We start from the raw sequence: 21,425 nt of genomic DNA, 5'->3' as shown, positions 1-21,425 counted from the left end.
TAGAATAAATAACAAAAAAACACCTGCAAAGGCTGCCTAAGCATTTAAAAAGGTCCCTTAGTCTGTTTCAACAGGCTCCACAATCATGGAGAAGACTGTTGCTAAAGAAGCTGGCTGTTTACAGAGTGCTGTATCCGGGCATATTAATGGAAAGTTGAATGGAAGGAAAAAAGTGTGGTAGAAAAAGGTGCACAAAGCAACTGGGATAACCACATCCATGAAAGGATTGTTAAAAAAAAGCCATTCAAAAATTTTGGGGAGATTCACAAGGAGTGGCCTGCTGCTGGAGTCATTGCTTCAAGAGCCACCACACAGAGATCTATCCAGGACATGGGCTGGGCACAAGTGTCGCATTCCTTGTGTCAAGCCACTTAAGACCAATAGACAATGCCAAGAAGAAAAATAACTGGACTGTGGTTCATGGTGTTGTTTTCAGATGAAAGTAAATTTTGCATTTCATTTGGAAATCAAGGTCTGTTGATCTTCAGTGCTAAACTTAAACCAAATAGAAAACTGAAGTGTTTTATTTAAAGTAGTCTCTGGGCCCATATGTGAATTGTGAATCTCTCTTATTACAATCTCCAAGTAGTGTTGGTGTCATCAGAGCTTAATCTGAAATGCAGATGGTTGGATGACTGATGATTACCCAAAGGATTTAAAAAGTGCTTTTAAAATATTACCAAGATCAACTTCAGCTGTAGGATTTTAAGCAACAAAGAAGGAGGAGGAGGTTGTGTTTTTTATAGATTCACCTTCCTTCTTTGATGGGGTGTCACTTAATCTTAGAAGGAAGATTGCATTTCATTGGTTGTCTATCTAGGTATCTGTTGTTGCATTTTTTACAGACACTAACTGCATCTTCCTTTCTTACAAACACAACCTCTGCAACTCAGGAACTCAACAAGCAGTTGCACTTCAAGGCAACGCATACACAGAAAAGCTCCACGCTATCTTCCGCTGTGACTTTGGATGCAAATTATAAATGGAAAGGCTGTTATGGAGTGGGCTCTACTGATGAACTGGCCTTCTTTGTGACAAGTGTCCATGACATGTTGGCTAGAGCCTTTGTGCGCAATAAAGGTGTCTCGTGCTGAGTAGACATAGGAGCTGTGTATGCATCATTCTATACCACTTTAGTAAGACATACATGCAACACCCCAGGTAACGGGTTGTTGCAGTGATGTTGCCTTCCTTTCGGGGAGGGTGATGTCACGCTTGGAGGCAAGGGAGATTATCTCTAATGTGAAGAAAAAGTGGTAGTTCCAGCTCCTTTAAAATTCAAAGTCTTTATTTTCAAGTTAAAACTCCATAATAATCATAAGATCCTTGTACATAGTGGACATGTATGCAGCGGAAAAAAGAGGTACAAGCAACGCATTTCGATCACAAAAAGTAAAGATCATGTTCACAGCTTGATCCTATATCCAACCTCTGATTCTTATATGTTGTTTCATCTAGCCCTCCAGAGATGATTTAATTACATGACGTAGATTTCTGAGTCTATATGTCATATGGCTACCGCGACTAAGAGGCTTCAGGGATCCGCAGCCTCGCAGGCCTCGTTCACACATGGTGAACAGAAGCTCTTCTCCTGAGTTCTGACCTGGCTGCCTTATGCCAGCAGTGCATGAGTTAACCTTGTTGCTGAAGTTGCTGAGAGTCTCTCAGCTGAATTGGATTTGGTAATCTCGTCCTCTATATAGACCTAGCTTTGACTAGAACTGTTGTCAGTGATCAGTTCAACTGCTTGGCTTGGAGTGTGAAGGAGAATAGTGTTGGAGCTTGGAGGTTTATCTGCTAAGATTGTTGTCTGCTTATTTGGTTGCATGTTAAACCTGTTTTCTCTCCTTTGTTCTCCCCCCCTTTTCCCTACTCAGTGTTTCCTCTGTGGTTGTGTGAGTTTTAAGGGTGTTTGCTATTTTACTTACTTCTGTATTCCCTGTCTATTTTTCGTTTTGCTATTTTTGTGCAGTCCTCCTTCCTGGGGGGGGAGGGGCGGCCACTGATAGGGTCTTCTCAGGAGACAGGGATACGCTCTCGGCTCAGGCCTCCTAACCATTATAGGTACCCCTGAGATAAGGGCAAGTCAGGACCCCTTAGAGTCAGGGACAGGTGCGGGTTCCATTTCGCCATTCCTGCCCCTTTATTTCCGTTTACAGCGTGACACTATACCTATTTAATTCCGCATAAACTTACTCATCCATTAAAACAACAATATATACAAAAACATAGTGTTACATACATTAATATTAACAATAATGATACATCAACTCGTTTCTCCTATTTAGACCGTTTGGATATCTTGTTTCAAGATTATATATCCAGAACGCCTCTATGGTTAAGAGGCGTCTTTTTATATCCCCACCTCGTGGTGATTTTTTTATCTGTTCGATGCCTTGTATTCTCATGGCAGATACATCTCCTGTGTGGTGGGTTGTAAAATGTTTTGCCACCATAGACATATTGCAATTGTTGACATTAGATTTTATTGTATCTCTCAAATGTTCAGAAATGCGTGTTTTTAATTTTCTGGTAGTGCAGCCAATATATGATAAGTTGCAAGTCACACAATCTACTTTATACACAATGTTAGTAGTGTGACAATTTATAAAGTGTCTTATCTACTATATAATTGTCTAAGGGTCACTTCCGTCTGTCTGTCTGTCCTTCTGTCACAGTTATTCATTCGCTGATTGGTCTCGCCAGCTGCCTGTCATGGCTGCCGCGACCAATCAGCAACGGGCACAGTCCGTAAGAAAATGGCCGCTCCTTACTCCCCACAGTCAGTGCCTGTCGCCCGCATACTCCCCTCCGGTCACCGCTAACACAGGGTTAATGCCGGCGATAACGGACCGCGTTATGCCGCGGGTAACGCACTCCATTACCGCCGCTATTAACCCTGTGTGTCTCCAACCTTTTACTATTGATGCTGCCTATGCGGCATCAACAGTAAAAAAGTAATGTTAAAAATAATTAAAAAAAACAAAAAACCTGCTAGACTCACCCTCCGTTGTAAGCTGAGCCGCTCCCACCAGCCGCCATCTTCCGCTGCAGTTTCCGGTGGCAAAGATGGTATGGCAGAAGGACCTGCCATGATGTCACGGTCATGTGACCGTGACGTCATCACAGGCCCTGCATGTCTGCGCGACAAGGACCTGCCATGACGTCACGGTCATGTGACCGTGACGTCATCACAGGCCCTGTGCGCCTGCGCTAGAAAGACCTGCCATGACGTCACGGTCATGTGACCACGACATCATCACAGGTCCTGCGCTGTGATACCAACCCTGGGACTGCAAGCTGCCGCGGACTACAACGGGCCTTCGGAAAGGTGAGTATATGTTTTTTTTATTTTTTCACCTGTGACAAACCTGGCTGGGCAATATACTACGTAGCTGGGCAATATACTACGTGACTGGCCAATATACTACGTGGCTGGGCAATATACTGCGTGACTGGCCAATATACTACGTGGCTCTGTGCTGTATACTACTTCGCTGTGCAATATACTACGTGGCTCTGTGCTGTATACTATGCCACTCGGCAATATACTACGTGGCTCTGTGAGTATACTACATTACTGGCCAATATACTACGTGGCTCTGTGCTGTATACTACGTCGCTGAGCGATATACTACGTCACTGGGCAATATACTACGCAACTGGGCAATATACTACGTAACTGGGCAATATACTATGTAACTGGGCAATATACTACGTAACTGGGCAATATACTACGTGGCTGGGCAATATACTACGTGGCTGCGCAATATACGTGACTGGGCAATATACTACGTCACTGGGCAATATACTACGTAACTGGCCAATATACTAATTGGCTGCGCAATATACTACGTCACTAGGCAATATACTACGTAACTGGGCAATATACTACATGGCTGGCCAATATACTACGTGACTGGGCAATATACTACGTGACTGGGCAATATACTACGTAACTGGCCAATATACTAAGTGACTGGGAAATATACTACGTGGCTGGGCAATATACTACGTGGCTGGGCAATATACTATGTGGTTGGACAATACACTACGTGGCTGGGCAATATACTACGTGGCTGGGCAATATAGTACGTGGCTGGGTAATATACTATGTGGGCTGTGCAATATACTACATGACTGGGCAATATACTACGTGGCTGGCCAATATACTACGTCACTAGGCAATATACTACATTGCTGGCCAATATGCTACGTCACTGGGCAATATACTACGTGGCTGGGCAATATACTATGTGGTTGGACAATATACTACGTGGCTGGGCAATATACTACGTGGCTGGGCAATATACTACGTGGCTGGGTAATATACTATGTGGGCTGTGCAATATACTACATGACTGGGCAATATACTACATTGCTGGCCAATATGCTACGTCACTGGGCAATATACTACGTGGCTGGGCAATATACTACGTGGGCTGTGCAATATACTACGTGGACATGCATATTCTAGAATACCCGATGCGTTAGAATCGGGCCACCATCTAGTATTATATATCCGTGGGTTTTTATCAACCCTGTATGTTTTACTCACAAGTCCATGTTCACATGTGCTGCATGAGGTTGTACCACATTTGTAAAAAACCTTTTGTTTCCAACCATGTTCTCGAGGTGGTTTTAGACGTAAACAACCCTGGGGAAATTACATTTCCTTTTGAATTGTATTTTTTTTAGAAAAAGTTCTCAACACTTCCCTTGAGTCTTTGATATGACCAGTCTCAAGACAAGTGGTTGAAGCAATGTGTTGACCCATTCGCACAAATGTTCGTTCATGGATCCCACACCCGATACGATTGGTCTCATTTGGTGGTATATCATTGCTCTTGTGTATTTTTGGAAGTCCATACAGTTTTGGTAGTGTTGGATGCGGGACCAATAAATAGTCCGCTTGTTTTTTATTTGACACCCAGATTTAAACCTTCATATTCATTTATGATATGATTGCTAATTTCTTCTTCCTTCGTATCTTCTTCTGTCCAATAATGTTTTTTAATAGTCAAGTTTTGAATAAATTTATTTATATCCAATATGGTATTAAACAGATTGAATTCCGTGTCTGGCACAAAGTTGAGACCCAGTGATAAAACTTCAAGTTCATCTGCTGTGAGTTGCTGTGTGGACAAATTAATTACACTTAATGCTTCTGATTCTCTCTATCAGGTAAGGCACTCACATTCAACATTTCTGAATCTAGGCCAGGAGGGGGAGCTCAGAACCTGGATTCGGGGGAGCTTCCTTACACTTTATGATGCATCCTGTCTGGAGGAGGAGCCAGTCAGTCTTGGAGAGTTGCAGAGGAGTGAGGAGAGTAGAAGGACGTCTGGATCAAATGTCTGGATCAAATGTAGGGTGCCAAGCAGCCATGAGGGAGCTGTTACCCCTGCAAAGAGGGAGACTCTGAAGGAGAGTTGAATAGTGGAGGAGCTTAGAGGGAAGAAGCACAGAGGAGGAAGAGGCTAATCAGGGGAACAGCGGAAGGATACCTTGAGAGCCAGAGCGCAGAAGCTGGGTACCGGGAGCCCGAGGTCGTGTTGTTCTCCAGGACGCACGGCAGAACTGGAGGGCATATGACTTTATGTCAATTGCCTGCATCAAGTCTGAGGTGAAGCAGTGACCTTAGAGCCCGGGTCATGATAGAGACCCTATAAACAGGCTCGAACTGCCTATCATACAGACATCTGTCTTAGGACAGGAGAGAGGGGACTTGCAATAAGCTTCAAGCGGCAGGGACCTAATCAACTAAATAGCGCAAGTAGGAAAGGCTTACGGACCTCACCTGGGAGAGGGATCTCCTATTGCCTCCAAGCCGGCCAGAACACAGCTACCCTGAACCTGGTACCCTGGACTGAGGACTACTACTACCAGGTAAAGACTGCAAACCTGTGTCCTCGTTCTTTGCTATACCATCCACTACACCATTGGTGCCCTACACTTGGGAAGCCCTGGGGACCCCGCTTCACCTGTGGGAAGCGTCACCATCTTGCTGCATACCATCACCCCAGAGGACCCCTTTAAGCAGCGTCGGTCCCCACTGACCGAACACCACAGGTGGCATCATGAACAATAGGCTTTATCCACAATACCCTTTAAAAGACCTTTCCCCTTTAATTGGGCACCCAGGGCCACGGACCGGATTGTAGCCACCGTGACATCCCCTTTAAGACCGGACCCGGTGCCAAGTATCCCACAAGCCCAGGTGGGCAACTCATACAGCTTGCACAAGAGAAAAAGATTTTCAAGACATTCACAACCTTTTTTGCACATTGTTTGAAGCTGTGATCTGTTGTTTCCCAATGTCGTGGTTAACTACGTTTATTGGCATTCCTTTAACAGTGTTTGTAACACCAGAAAAAATAAAATAAAATTAGTTTTAGGCTATGTGCACACGTTCAGGAATTTTCACGTTTTTTTAACTTTTTTTTGCTACAAAAAAGCAATAAAACCGCGAAAAAAACGCATACATTAAGCATCCTATTATTAGAATGCATTCCGCATTTTTTGTGCACATGCTGTGTTTATTTCCGCGGTGGAATCACATTCCAGAAAAAATGCAGCATGTTCACTATGTTTGACAAGTGTGACCAACCTGTCAATCAGTTTTCCAAGCGATGCTACAGATCGCTTGCAAAACGCTAGCATTCTGCAAGCTAATTACCCTTGCAAAACGCTAGTGTTTAGCGGGAAAACGCATGCTACGTCCGCATGCATTTTTCCCACAGCAGGGAGTTCCGGAATAGCCGCGGAAATTTCTGCGGAAATTTCGGACATGTGCACATAGCCTAAAACGAGCATCCATCACTTTGTTTAGTTTTCCTCCAACCCTGATCTGCTGCTTTCTAGAATTAAGCTATGTACACACGTTGCGGATTTTGCTGCGGATCAGCAGCGGATTTGACGCTGCGGATCTGCAGCTGTTTTCCATGCGTTGTACAGTACCATGGAAATGTATGGAAAATAAAATCCACAGTGCACATGCTGTGGAAAAAAACCGCACGGAAACGCAGTGGTGTTTTTCCCGCAGCATGTCAATTCTTTGTGCGGATTCCGCAGCGGTTTTCACCTGCTCCTCAATAGGAATCGACAGGTGTAAAACCGCAGGTGGAATCTGCACAAAAACCGCGGTAAATCCGCGGGTAATCCGCAGTGCGGTTTACCTGTGGATTTTGGAAAAACAGTGCGGAAAAATCCGCACACCAATCCACAACATGTGCACATAGCCTTAAGCATCTCACCAGCATATTGCACTTTATCCTTTATATGGACACCTGCGTCTTTGGCAACCTATTCCTCACTGGCATCTTTTATGCCGAGCTTCAGACGCGCATCTGTTACACCGATCTTCTGACGGGCATCAAACACATTCTGTTATTTGAGGGTGGGTAAACGATTAATCATTGTAGGCTGGATCCTGGATCTCATACCTCCCATAGCCCCCGCCGTTAATAATCCTGTATGTTCACATTCCTGCCGTCACCAAGCCCCTTTTCCTGATCACTTCAGCCAACAACTCGTCCACCATATTTCTGCAAAAAACCTGCACCTTCCCAGCAGCAACTGTGTTGGAAACCACATTATTGTTTTCAAGGGTGTTTATGATGCCCGTACCAAAAAAAGTTTACACATTATGTTGATGTTTCCCCCCCTCCCCCCCGCCCCCCCAGGGTGAAATGTTTGTCAGCCCATACACTTAGCGTATGGGCATTACAAGTATACCTGCTACTTTATAATGGGAACTTTTTTTTATGAGGCCAATATCCACATCTCTTTCAAGGGGAATTGGAGAGCCTCCTAATTTTTTGCAGGCCTTGCATTCACTGCATAGGCAAACACTATGGGAGACCCACTTCCTAATAATGGGAATATTGTTTTCAGGAGGCCCACCTGTATGTCTCTTCCAAGGGTTATTGGGGTGCATGTAACTTTGTGACAGGGCAGGCCTTGCTTTCAATGCATAGGCAAACAGTAAGGCAGTAGCAAATGAAAAAAGGAAACTTTGGTTTCATGTGGTCATCCAGGACATCTGTATTATAGGTTATTGTGGTGCGTCTAAATTTGGAGCAGACCTTGCATTCACTTCATGGGCAAACTGTATGGGAGTACAAAATTAATAATAATGGGAACTTTGGTTTCATGTAGCCATTCAGGACGTCGGTTCAAAGGCTTATTGACCTGCATGTTACTTTGGTGCAGGAAATGCCTTGAATTAAATGCAAAAGCAAACAGTATGGGAGAACCAAATGAATAATGTGAACTTGGTTTTCATATGGCCATCCAGTACGTGATTTCAAAGGCTTATTGGGGTGGGTTCAACTTTGGTGCAAGGCAGTCCTTGCATTCAGTGCATAAACAAACAGTATGGCAGTGTCAAAGGAATAATGTGAACTTGGTTTTCATGTGGCCATCCAGTACGTGGTTTCAAAGGCTTATTGGGGTGCGTGTAACTTTGGAGCAGGGCAGGCCTTGCATTCAGTGCATAAGAAAACAGTATGGGAGACACACTTTCTTCTAATGGGAACAATTTTGTCCTGAGGCCCTCAAGTACGTCTGCTGAAAGGGTTATTGGGGTGAATGTAACATTGGTGCAGGCCAGGCCTTGCATTCAGTGCATAAGCAAACAGTATGGAAGACACACCATTTTGTCAAGAGGTCCTCAAGTACGTCTGATGAAACGATTATTGGGGTGCATGTAACTTTTGGGCAGGCCAGGTCTTGCATTCAATGCAGCATTTTTTCAGGAGGCCCTCCTGTACGTCTCGTGAAAGGGGTATTGGGGTGCGTCCTAATTTTTGGCAGACCAGCCAATCACTGCATAGGCAATAACAGTATAGGAGACCCACTGTTTAATTTCTCTTTATGAAGATTATTGCCGCCTGATGTCCCTCTAAAAATAGGCTCTGTGACTTTAAGAGTCCCTCCTTCATAAATGAAACAAGATGTGTCTGCTTATGTGTCACACAACACATGGCCAGCTAGGGTTTTGCTTAATGTTACAATGACATTACCCAGTGAATGCATTTGTATTGGTTGAAAGCAATGCAAAAGTTGAAAAATGCATTAAAAAAACTGCGTGTGAACATAGACCAAGTGGTGGAGAAACATTTTTGTTTGAGGTTAATTATTTTTCCTTGTATACAAGTCATTACCCTGGAAAGGATGTTCCTTAACATATTTCCCTGCCAAATCGATTTGGATTTCGGTTTTGTATATTTTTTGGTGCACCTGTAAAAATGGCGTTAAACTCTGACAACATTGTTTGCAGTTGTGACCTAGGAGTCAGAAATGCTTCCAGGGACATTTGCTATAATGTCCCCGTGTCATTTGAGCAGTGTTTCCATCATTTTCAGATGTTTCTAGACCTTAAAAGGACCCCTGGGGAGATTGTGGTAAAAGTGCTCGGGTCTCCCATAGACTTACATTGGGCTCGTTGTTCTCTCCAAGTACCCGAGTATTACAAATTGTTCGACCAGAGCAACAAGCACCCGAGCATTTTAGTGGTCATTCATCACTAGTCATGACTTATATTGTTTAAGATTAATGTACTTGTTTTTTATTTTGTACAGCCCTCCTCACACATAAAGCACCATGGAATAAATAACGCTATAATAATAATAAATAATAATGTAGCACCCCAGGAGTCTGGATGCCACAATGGTATTGCCTTCTTCATGGGGGAGGTGATGTCATGTCTGGAAACAAGGAGGGTTCCCTTAATCAGGTAATACTGACATGCAACACTGTCCTGACTCCAGACCAGAAGGGGGAGCTCTAACCCAGTTTTCATGGGAACTTCCCTATAAATTCTGGTCTGGGGGAGGGGTTAGACAGTCTGTTAGTCAGTCTGTGTGAGGGACAGTGAGAGGAGATGAGGCAAAGGACAGAAGCCTGGAGTCTGGAGCTGCAAGTGGGCTTACCCCAGAGGAAAGCGCCAAGAGACCGGACATCGGGGTCTCTGGTGGTGTGGAAATTGCAGACCCAGCCACTGAACCCGACGGGCAGGAGATTGCAAGTCTCCTGTCCCATCCAACACGTGCAGGTAGCACAGCAAGTGAGGAGCCTGGGGCTGCCGAAGAAAGGACAGTGCCCATGAAAGACACTGAGAGGACTCGTTCAGAGCATCAGGCAGCAAGGGTCAGATATACAAAGCAGAGGGAAGGCCTCCGAACCCACCTGTATAAGTGGATCCCAAGCTGTTTCCAGGCTGCCCGAACCCAACCATCACCTGTTACCTGTACTCTGGACTGTACCTGAATTCTACCAGGAAAAGGTAAAAAAAACCTGCTATCCCTGTGTCCTGCAATTAATTCCTGCACCCTCAGTCCTGCACCCCACCACCAATCATCCCTCTTACCAATTACACCAGGAGTCCTGGGGAACCAAGCTATACCTGTGGGGAGCTATACCATCTAAGCTGCCAAACCATCAGCCCCAGAGGCCCCCTTTAAGCAGCATCAGCCACCCCTGGCCGAATACCACAGGTGGCGTCACAAACATACTACATTAGACTTTATTCCCATTTCCATTAATCACCTTTTTACTGGATGCCAAGGGCCATGGACCAGGTCACTGCCACCGTGACCGGTACCGAGTACCCCACGGCCCTAGCGCTCCAATAATAATAATGATGTGTGGCAGACTACAAAGAGTCAAACATTCAGTGTCTCCACAAGATCGGCCACTAAGGCCCCTTTCACACATCAGTTTTTTGCCGTCAGTCACAATCCCTCGCAGATTGTGAAAAACTGATTTGACGGATTCATTTTTTTGACAGATCCGACTAGCAGATCTGGCTAAATAAATGGGAGCATACTCAGTTAAAAAAAATGGAATCCTTCGCTGGATTCGGCACCCATAGGCTTCCATTCGAGCAAACGACAGATAACGACAGATCCATCGCTGTCCGTTTTTTCGACGTACACAAAAAACGTTGGATGAATTGTGAGGCCATCTGTCGCAATCCGTCGCTAATACAAGTCTATGATAAAAAAACGGGTCCAGCGGCATCAGTCACCTCATCCGTTATTTTCAAAATTCGATGGATTGCGACTGATAGCAAAAAACTGATGTGTGAAAGGGGCCTAACCATCCTATGCTCCTCACGATGCATCGCCACCTCCTCCTCCTCATCCTCCTCTTCATGCCATCCATGCTGGACAGGCATGAAGCTGGGATTGAGGGTCCTCTCTGTAGCACAGACCATAAACTCCTGTGCCTCCCCATCCTCCTCCTCTTGTTCCTCGTCATCACCCAACGTGGCCTGAGAATATTGTGTGAGGCTGCACTGTGTGGTATCAGCCACTGAAAAATCTTGCTCCATAGCTACCTGCCCGGCATTCAAAGCATCCACTTTGAGATTCTGCAGTGAACGTTTCAATAGTCAGAGCGTCGGGATGGTTACGCTGATAATAGCATCATCGGCGCTTGAAGAACCTCACATATGTCAATGATCCACACCCACTCCACTCAGCAGTTGTTATGTGTGGGGGCTGAGTTACATAGTTACATAGTTATTAAGGTTGAAGGAAGACTTTCTTTAAGTCCATCTAGTTCAACCCATAGTCTAACCTAACTTGCCCTAACATGTTGTTCCAGAGGAAGGCAAAAAAAACCCATGTGTGGTAAGCTCCACCTTGGGGAAAAAAATTCCTTCCCGACTCCACATACGGCAATCAGACTAGTTCCCTGGATCAACGCCCTATCAAGGAATCTAGTGTATATACCCTGTAACATTATACTTTTCCAGAAATGTGTCCAGTCCCCTCTTAAATTTAAGTAATGAATCACTCATTACAACATCATACGGCAGAGAATTAATTGGTTACCCAATGCATTATATAGTGGGAAATCCACAAAAAAATCTGCAAAATTAATGAACATTCTGCATTTTTTACCGCGATGCGTTTTTTTCGTGGAAAAAAACACATCATGTGCACAAAAATTGCGGAATTCATTCTAAATGATGGGATGCATAATGTATGCTGTTTTTTGCAGTTTTATAGTGTTTTTATAGCGAAAAAAACACGAAAAAAAGCAAAACATCAGCAACGTGTGCACACAGCCTGAAAGTACACATATTTAGTATCGTTACGTCCGTAACGACCCGACCTATAAAACTGTCCCACTAATTAACCCCTTCAGTGAATACCGTGAAAAAAAAGGGGGGCAAAAAAACAACACTTTATTATCATACCGCCGAACAAAAAGTGACATAACACGTGATCAAAAAGACGGATATAAATAACCATGTTACCACTGAAAACATCATCTTGTCCCGCAAAAAAGGAGCCACCATACAGTGTCATCAACAAAAAAATAAAAAAGTTATAGTCCTCAGAATAAAGCGATGCAAAAATAATTATTTTTTCTATAAAATAGGTTTTATCGTATAAAAGAGCCAAAACATAAAAAAACGATATAAATGAGGTATCGCTGTAATCGTACTGACCTGAAGAATAAAACTGCTTTATCAGCATGGAACGGTATAAATGCCCCCCCCCCCCCCCCCCACAAAAGAAATTCATGAATAGCTAGTTTTTGGTCATTCTGCCTCACAAAAATCGGAATAAAAAGCGATCAAAAAATGTCACATGCCCGAAAATGGTGCCAATAAAAACGTCAACTCGTCTCGCAAAAAACAAGACCTCACATGACTCGGTGGACTCAAATATGGAAAAATTATAGCTCTCAAAATGTGGTAACGCAAAAAATATTTTTTGCAATAAAAAGCGTCTTTCAGTGTGTAACGGCTGCCAATCATAAAAATCCGCAAAATAACCCGCTATAAAAGTAAATCAAACCCCCTTTCATCACCCCCTTAGTTAGGAAGAAATTAAAAAATGTATTTATTTCCATTTTCCCATTAGGGTTAGGGCTAGGGTTAGGGGTAGGGTTAGGGCTAGGGTTAGGGTTGGGGCTAGGGTTAAGGCTACAGTTAGGGTTGGGGCTAAAGTTAGGGTTGGGGCTAAAGTTAGGGTTAGGGTTTGGATTACATTTACGGTTGGGAATAGGGTTAGGATTAGGGTTAGGGGTGTGTCTGGGTTAGAGGTGTGGTTAGGGTTACCGTTGGGATTAGGGGTGTGTTTGGATTAGGGTTTCAGTTATAATTGGGGGGTTTCCACTGTTTAGGCACATCAGGGGCTCTCCAAAAGCGACATGGCGTCCGATCTCAATTCCAGCCAATTCTGCATTGAAAAAGTAAAACGGCGCTCCTTCCCTTCCGAGCTCTCCCGTGTGCCCAAACAGGGGTTTACCCCAACATATGGGGTATCAGCGTACTCAGGACAAATTGGACAACAACTTTTGGGGTCCAATTTCTCCTGTTACCCTTGGGAAAATACAAAACTGGGGGCTAAAAAATAATTTATGTGGGAAATTTTTTTTTAATTTTCATGGCTCTGCGTTAGACTTTTTCAATGCAGAATTGGCTGGAATTGAGATCGGGCGCCAAGTCGCGTTTTGAGAGCTCATGATGTGCGTAAACAGTGGAAACCCCCACAAGTGACACCATTTTGGAAACTAGACCCCTTAAGGAACTTATCTAGATGTGTGGTGAGCACTTTGAACACCCAAGTGCTTCACAGAAGTTTATAATGTAGAGACGTGAAAATAAAAAATGTTATTTTTTCCACAAAAATGATATTTTTGCCCACAAATTTTTATTTTCACAAGGGTAACAGGAGAAATTAGACCTCCAAAGTTGTTGTGCAATGTGTCCTGAGTATGTCAATACCCGATATGTGGGGGGAACCACTGTTTGGGTGCACGGCAGAGCTTGGAAGAGGAGTGCTGTTAGACTTTTTCAATGCAGAATTGGCTGGAATTGAGATCGGACGCCATGTCGCATCTGGAGAGCCCCTGATGTGCCTAAACAGTGGGAACTCCCCACAAGTGACACCATTTTGGAAACTAGACCCCTTAAGGAACTTATCTAGATGTGTGGTGAGCAGAATGAACCCCCAAGTGCTTCACAGAAGTTTATAACGTAGAGCCGTGAAAATAAAAAATGATTTTTTCCCCACAAAAATTATTTTTTAGCCCACAATTTGTTATTTTCCCAAGGGTAACAGGAGAAATTGGATCCCAAAAGTTGTTGTCCAATTTTACCTGAGTATGCCGATACCCCATATGTGGGTGAAAACTACTGTTTGGGCACACGTCGGGGCTTGGAAGGGAAGTAGTGATGTTTTGGAATGTAGACTTTGATGGAATGGTCTGCGGGTGTCATGTTGCGTTTGTAGAGCCCTTGATGTGCCTAAACAGTAGAAACCTCCCACAAGTGACCCTATTTTGGAAACTAGTCCCTCCCAAGGAGCTTATCTAGATGTGTGGTCAGCACTTTGAATGCCCAAGTGCTTCACAGAAGATAATATCGCAGAGCCGTGAAAATAAAAAATCTTTTTTTCTACAAAATTATTTTTTAGCCCTAAATTTTTTACTTTTCCAAGGGTAACAGGAGAAATTGGACCCCAAAAGTTGTCCAATTTGTCCTGATTACGCTGATGCCCCATATGTGAGGGTAAACCACTGTTTGGTCTCACAGCAGAGCTCAGAAGGGAGAGAGCACGATTTTACTTTTTGAACTCAAAGTTGGCTGGATTCAATGGTGACACCATGTCGCGTTTGGAGACCCCATGATGTACCTAAACAGTGGAATCAACCCAATTCTAACTCCAAACCTAACTCCAACACACCCTTAACCCTAATCCCAACCCTAACCATAACCCTAATCACAACCTAACCCCAACACATTCCTAACCCCAACCCTAACCATAACCCTGATCACAACCCTAACCCCAAGACACCCCTAATCCCAACCCTAACCCCAATCCAACCACAACCCTAACCCCAAATCTAACCATAACCACAAACCTAACCCTAATCCCAACCATAACCCTAATCTCAACCTAACCTTAATTCGAACCCTAATCCCAACCATAACCCTGAACCCAACCCTAATTCCAACCCTAACTGTAATCCCAACCCTAACCCTAATCCCAACCCTAACCCGAACCCTATCTTTAGCCCAACTCACTTTAGCCCAACTCTAACCCTAATGGGAAAATGGAAGTAAGTACATTTTCTTTTATTATTTTTCCCTAAGAGCGTGATAAAAGGGGGGGTTATTTACTATTTTTTTAATTTTGATCACTGTGATATGGTTTCTACAATGGGGTCACTTGTTTTTTTTCTGCTGTTCTGGCACCTTAGGGGCTCCGCAAATGTCGCCCACAAACTGTTTTAGCAAAATCTGTGCTCCAAAAGCCAAATTGCGCTCCTTCTCAGCCATGACGTGTTGCCTAACAGTAATTTCTGACCACATTTTGGGCCACACTGCATTCGGGAGGAATTGCGCAATTGTGGGGGCCTAGTTTCACCTATTAACCCTTGTGTGTGGCACCCCAGGAGTTTCGGGTACCAGTGGTAATGCCATGCCTGGACACAGGGTGGATCCATTTGGCAGGTAATCTTACATGCAACACTTTCTGACTCCAGGCCAGAAGGGGGAGCTCTAAACCCGGTTTAAGGGGAGCTTCCCTATATACATCCTGAACTGGAGGAGTTAGACAGTTGGTAGCAGACAGTGGAGGAGCACAGAAGGACCTAAGAGCTAGAGGAGGGTTGCGACTGGGCCCCTCTAAGCAGAGCACAGAAACCGGCCACTCGGAGCCCGAGGCTGTGTGAAACTGCAAGTCCCACAGCAGAATCGGAGGGCAGGAAGCTAAAAGTGACTTGCCCACATAATACCTGAGGTACAGCAACAATAAGAGCCCAGAATCACCATGTACAGAGACCACAAGGGAACGTCTCAAGTTGCAGGGACTTTCCCAGGACAGAGAGTAATTGAGGACCTTGTCAGGACACTACAGGCAGCAAGGGACTAGCAATCAGCACAAAGTGGAAGGCTCCCAAACTGACCTGGCAAGGGGATTTCCTCTTGTCTTCAGGCTGCCTGGACTCCATCGACACCTGTTGCCGATACCCTGGACTGAGGCTGACTACGACATCAGTAAACCAGGTAAAGACTGCAACCCTGTGTCCTCCATTTATTTGCTGGCATTAACCATCCCTGCCAAACACATCGGGAGCCCTGGGAACCCAGCTTCACCTGTGGGAAGCGTCACCATCTCTACTGCAACACCATCACCCCAGAGGACCCCTTTAAGCAGCATTTGTCTCCTCTGACCAAGAACCACAGATGGCATCATGAACACAAACTTTATAACAACTCCCTTAAAAGGCCTTTCCCTTTTACTTGGGTGCCCAAGGCCATGGATCGGGTTGCTGCCATCATGACCACACCTTTAATTGCGACTGTACCTGGTAACGAGAACCCTAGGCCCTGGTGGGCGACCCATGTGCACCTGGCATATTAGCAGCAAATACAAAATTAAATTTTTACCACTAGAATGTCATATTTCCACGTCTCAATTTTATAAAATTCTGTGAAGCACATATAAGTTCAAAATACTCACTACACCCCTGGATGATTTGCTTGAGGGGTCTAGTTTCCAAAATGGGGTAGTCTGTTGGGGGTTTCTGATGTTTTTACATATCAGGGGCTTTTCAAATGTGACATGACATTCACAATCTATCCAAGTCAAATAGTTACATAGGTTGAAAAAAAAGGTCCATCAAGTTCAATCTTCCTCCTCCGATTGTACATTTCTTCACTATTTTAACTATAACCCACAATGTTACATAATGGCGCTTTTTCCTTTCCTAGCCCTGCCAAGTGCCCAATCAAAAGTGTGTCACCACATATGAGGTATACTCACTCTTCGGGACAAAGTGTGCAACAAACTATGGGGTCTGTTTTCTCCCATTATACATTGAGAAAATTACAAATTTGGGGCTAAAACAACATTTTCGTAAAAAAATAAAAAAAATTTTTAAATATTCAATATGACTACCTAATGTTATCAAATTCTATATAGTACCTCTGGATTCAAAATGCTCGCTAAACCACTGGATAATATCCTTGAGGGGTGTAGTTTCCAAAATGTTGTCACTTGTTTTTTTTTCACTGTTTAAGTACATCAGGGGCTCTCCAAATATGACATGATGCCCACAGATCATTCCATCAAAGTCTGCATTCCAAAATGTCACTCCTTCCTTTCTGAGCCCAAACAGTGGTTTTCCTCTAGATATGAGGTATCAGTGAACTCAAGAGAAATTGTACAACACATTTTTGGGTCCATTTTCTCCTGTTACCCTTGTGAAAAAAAATGGCTCTAAAAGTACATTTTGTGGGTAAAATTTTATTTTATATTTTTACAGCTCTACATTATAAACTTCTGTAAAGCATTTTGGGGTTCAAGGTGCTCATGACACATCTAGATAAGTTCCTTGAGGGATCTAGTTTCCAAAATAGAGTCACTTTGTGGGGGGTTTCCACTGTTTAGACACATCAGGGCTCTCCAAACGCGACATGACGTCGCTCTCGATTCCAGCCAATTTTGTGTTCAAAAGGTCAAACGGTGCTACTTCCCTTCCGAGGTCTGGAGTGTGTCCAAACAGTGGATATCTCCCACATATGAAATATGGGCATATTCAGGAGAAACTGCACAATTTAGGGACCAGAAGGGTTAATAAACCTTTTGTGTGTAGCTTTGAGGATTTTGAGGGGTGCAGTTGTTAGAATGGTCTTACTTCTGGGTATGTGATATGTTCAATATCATATTTAACAATTTATCGCTTAGCAGAGTGACTTGCGACCTATTGCAACTATATCACAGATTTTCAAATGTTTAAAAATTTAAATTTTATTTTCTGTTGCTTAACTTAATGTAAACATAACTTACTAGCCATAGATTTTAGTGCAAATTGAGTGCAAATACGACTTGTCGACATTGGAAATCAAGCCACAGATTTGCCACAGACAAATTAATTAAACAAATCTAATTTCTTTTTGTTGTGAAACATAACTTGTTGCCCCAGTCTTAATCAATATCAAAATCTTAATATTGTCTTAAGTATATCATATTACCATCTTGTAATACAAATTTAAATCGAATATAAACAGCCATGTTAATATATAAGCAGTATTGTTAACAGCATTAGGTCCCACAAGAATCTATTACCTATAAAAAAAATGTGGTATTCTCAGTATTAAATATAAATATTTAATAAAGTAACTGGCTTTAGCAATTTTGTTTTAAAGCAAAATAGGTATACTCTTACCTCTGTATGAAATAATCTGGGTAAACTGTTATAGCTGACTGAGAAGTCTTTTCAGTGCACAGATTTTTAAATAGTAAGTGACACTCGAGGGGATTTACAAGCTAGTTAAAATACATACTTCTTTGGAAGGGGTTGAGGCATCAGCCTGATTATTGTGCACCTGTCTTTGTTCTGCAAATAGTGTTCTCTGAACATATCGGGGATTGAAATTCTTACAATTTTAATCCCATGCACTATTGTAGAAAAGAAAAACAAAAGGTTTCATGTCTATTTTGAGTGAAATGAAATTTGATCTATTTTCCATGCATCTATGAGTATGTATAGTCATGGTCAAATGTATTGAGACTGACCCACATGTTGGTTTTCATAAAATTTGCTGCTTCAGTGTGTTTAGCTGTTTTAAGGCTTATCTAGATATTTTTTTTTTCATACAAATGCTATATATGTTTTTCACAATATTTTTTTTATTATAGTTTAAAGGGTATTTCACAGGTCCAATCTTTGTCTTCTGACCAAGTGGTCCGCACAAAAGCATGAAAATTTGTCTGATGTTTATTTGAGTGTTAGATCAAACTCAGCACTTATTCCTATTTGCAAATGAAATCAGAAGAATGCATTCAGATTGCATTCGGACCAATGTTATTCTATCATTGTGTGTTTATCTGTGTTTTTTTCAGCTCGGATCGGATCACGATCAGACTGGAAAAAACTCGCAGCATGCTGCAATTGTAATCGGAAATCGGATCGCATCCCGCAATAGAAGTCACTGGGTGCAAGGAGAGAAAAAAAAAAAATCGCACAGCACTTGGACCATGCGAGTGCTGTCTGATTTTTACACATCAATCTCCTTGGAAAAGCCGGCAATTCATATGCTGCATACAGTAAAATCACAGGGTGACAGGTTAGAATAGAATAGAAATACATACATAGAATACATAGATATATAGAGGTCAGTGACACACACACTCACATATGTATTTACATTACATAGATAGAAGAAAAGCCAGTAATTCATCTGCTGCATACAGTAATACCACAGGGTGACAGGTTAGAATAGATATATACACATAGAATACATAAATATATTGATGTCATTGTTAGAGTTGAGCGACCTTGACCTTTCTAGAGTCGAGCCGGGTTTCGCGAAACCCGACTATCTCAAAAGTCGGGTCGAGTGAAATCGGCCGATTATGACGTAAAGTCACGAAACCCAATGCAAGTCAATGGGGCAGCATAGTCGGCAGTGAGTGGGGGCCAGGAAAACACCTAGAGTGCCCATTTTAATGTCAAAACCATCCATTCTTCTTAATGAAGCTTGTCAAGCGTAATTTACCTTATAATAATTGGAAGGCATTTGAAATTGGGGTTCATTTGGCTAAAGTTGTGGTGGGTAGGGCTGGTTCAAGTAATTAGTGGGCCCAGGAAATCTGGACCACGTCACGGCAGTGGAGCAGGGAGAGGTAAGTATTTAAACTTTGCAAGTGCTGTGAACCTGAGCAAGCAGGGGGGGCCCACTCGTTGGCATTGGCACTGGCACAGGGCCCCTCAAAGTACAGCGGTGTGTTTGCACGGCGGGGGCGCCTCCCACCGGCAGCAACACTTTTGCGTACTATGAGAGGCCCTGTGCCAGTGACGTCGCCAACTAGTATTCCTCCCCCCACCTGATGAAGGAACCTGCACTTTCATCTGCACCTTCCTGTTTGTCCCCGTGTAAGGTGGTATGGTATGCGGGAAGGGGGACCTGACTTTCAGCAGGGTCACAATCTTGCAGTGTAGCGTGCACGGGAAATGTTGCGTTATGGGTCAATGTACCAGCAGACTCATCTATCACTGGCTGGGCAATGGGCAGGATGAGGAGGAAACACAGATATAGGCCCAAAGAATAAAGTGGGCTAAATGCAGTTCAAAATTGGTAACACAGGACTAATCAGGGGGCATTGCAGTGGAGGACAACTGGAATGAGAGGCTGACACAGAGAGTAGGCCCAAATCAGTAAGTAGTCGAAATGCAGTTCAAAATTGGCAACACTAGTAAACAGGCGGCACAGCTTTGTTCAGTGGAGGAGAACAGCAAGGAGTGGCAGACACCGATAGTAGGCCCCCACCCAACTAGTAGGCCAAATGCAGTCTAACATTAACAACTACTTAACGAGCGCCTGAAAACGGAATTTCAGGACAGGAAACCAGCAGAACAGCAAGGAGTGGCAGACACCGATAGTAGGCCCCAAACCAACTAGTACGCCAAATGCAGTTGTTCCGTTTAACCACAATTTAATGAGAGCCTGAAGATAGAAGTTCAGGAAAGGCAACCTGGAGAACACCTTGGAGTGGAACACACCATCTCTCTACACCCCATACCCAATTTGTAGGTCTAATGCAGCGTAGTTTCCAACAACTACTAAACGAGAGCATGATGATCGAAGCATTGGCGAGGAAACCTGGGGAACACCTTGGAGTGGAACACACCATCTCTCTACACCCCATACCCAATTTGTAGGCCTAATGCAGCGTAGTTTCCAACAACTACTAAACGAGAGCCGGAAGATCAAAGCTCAGGAAAGGCAACCTGGAGAACACCTTGGAGTGGAACACACCATCTCTCTACACCCCATACCCAATTTGTAGGCCTAATGCAGTGTAGTTTCCAAGAACTACTAAACGAGAGCCGGAAGATCGAAGCTCAGGAAAGGCAACCTGGAGAACACCTTGGAGTGGAACACACCATCTCTCTACACCCCATACCCAATTTGTAGGCCCAATGCAGTGTAGTTTCCAACAACTACTAAACGAGAGCATGATGATCGAAGCATTGGCGAGGAAACCTGGGGAACACCTTGGAGTGGAACACACCATCTCTCTACACCCCATACCCAATTTGTAGGCCTAATGCAGCGTAGTTTCCAACAACTACTAAACGAGAGCCGGAAGATCGAAGCTCAGGAAAGGCAACCTGGGGAACACCTTGGAGTGGAACACACCATCTCTCTACACCCCATACCCAATTTGAAGGCCCAATGCAGCGTAGTTTCCAACAGCTACTAAACGAGAGCATGATGATCGAAGCATTGGCGAGGAAACCTGGGGAACACCTTGGAGTGGAACACACCATCTCTCTACACCCCATACCCAATTTGTAGGCCTAATGCAGCGTAGTTTCCAACAACTACTAAACGAGAGCATGATGATCGAAGCATTGGCGAGGAAACCTGGGGAACACCTTGGAGT

The 21,425-nt window shown here is 43.7% G+C and overlaps 1 protein-coding gene and 1 pseudogene across 1 annotated transcript in view; both read right to left on the bottom strand.

Annotated features, from left to right (window-relative positions):
- Positions 1–18,212, bottom strand: part of LOC138681691 (troponin I, slow skeletal muscle-like) — a 222,174-nt gene extending 203,962 nt beyond the window's left edge. Inside the window, exon 1 of the mRNA XM_069769452.1 lies at positions 18,202–18,212. The gene's annotated coding sequence lies outside the window, so the exon portion shown is untranslated. The remainder of the gene's footprint in view (positions 1–18,201) is intronic.
- On the bottom strand, positions 601–11,338 carry LOC138680738 (polymerase delta-interacting protein 3-like; annotated as a pseudogene).
- Positions 18,213–21,425: the final 3,213 nt, after the last annotated feature.

Source organism: Ranitomeya imitator, chromosome 5, assembly GCF_032444005.1.
Source record: "Ranitomeya imitator isolate aRanImi1 chromosome 5, aRanImi1.pri, whole genome shotgun sequence".
Classification (NCBI taxonomy): Eukaryota; Metazoa; Chordata; class Amphibia; order Anura; family Dendrobatidae; genus Ranitomeya; species Ranitomeya imitator.
The sequence above is the reverse complement of the archived record's forward strand: the minus strand, read 5'-3'. Positions and strand labels throughout refer to the sequence as shown.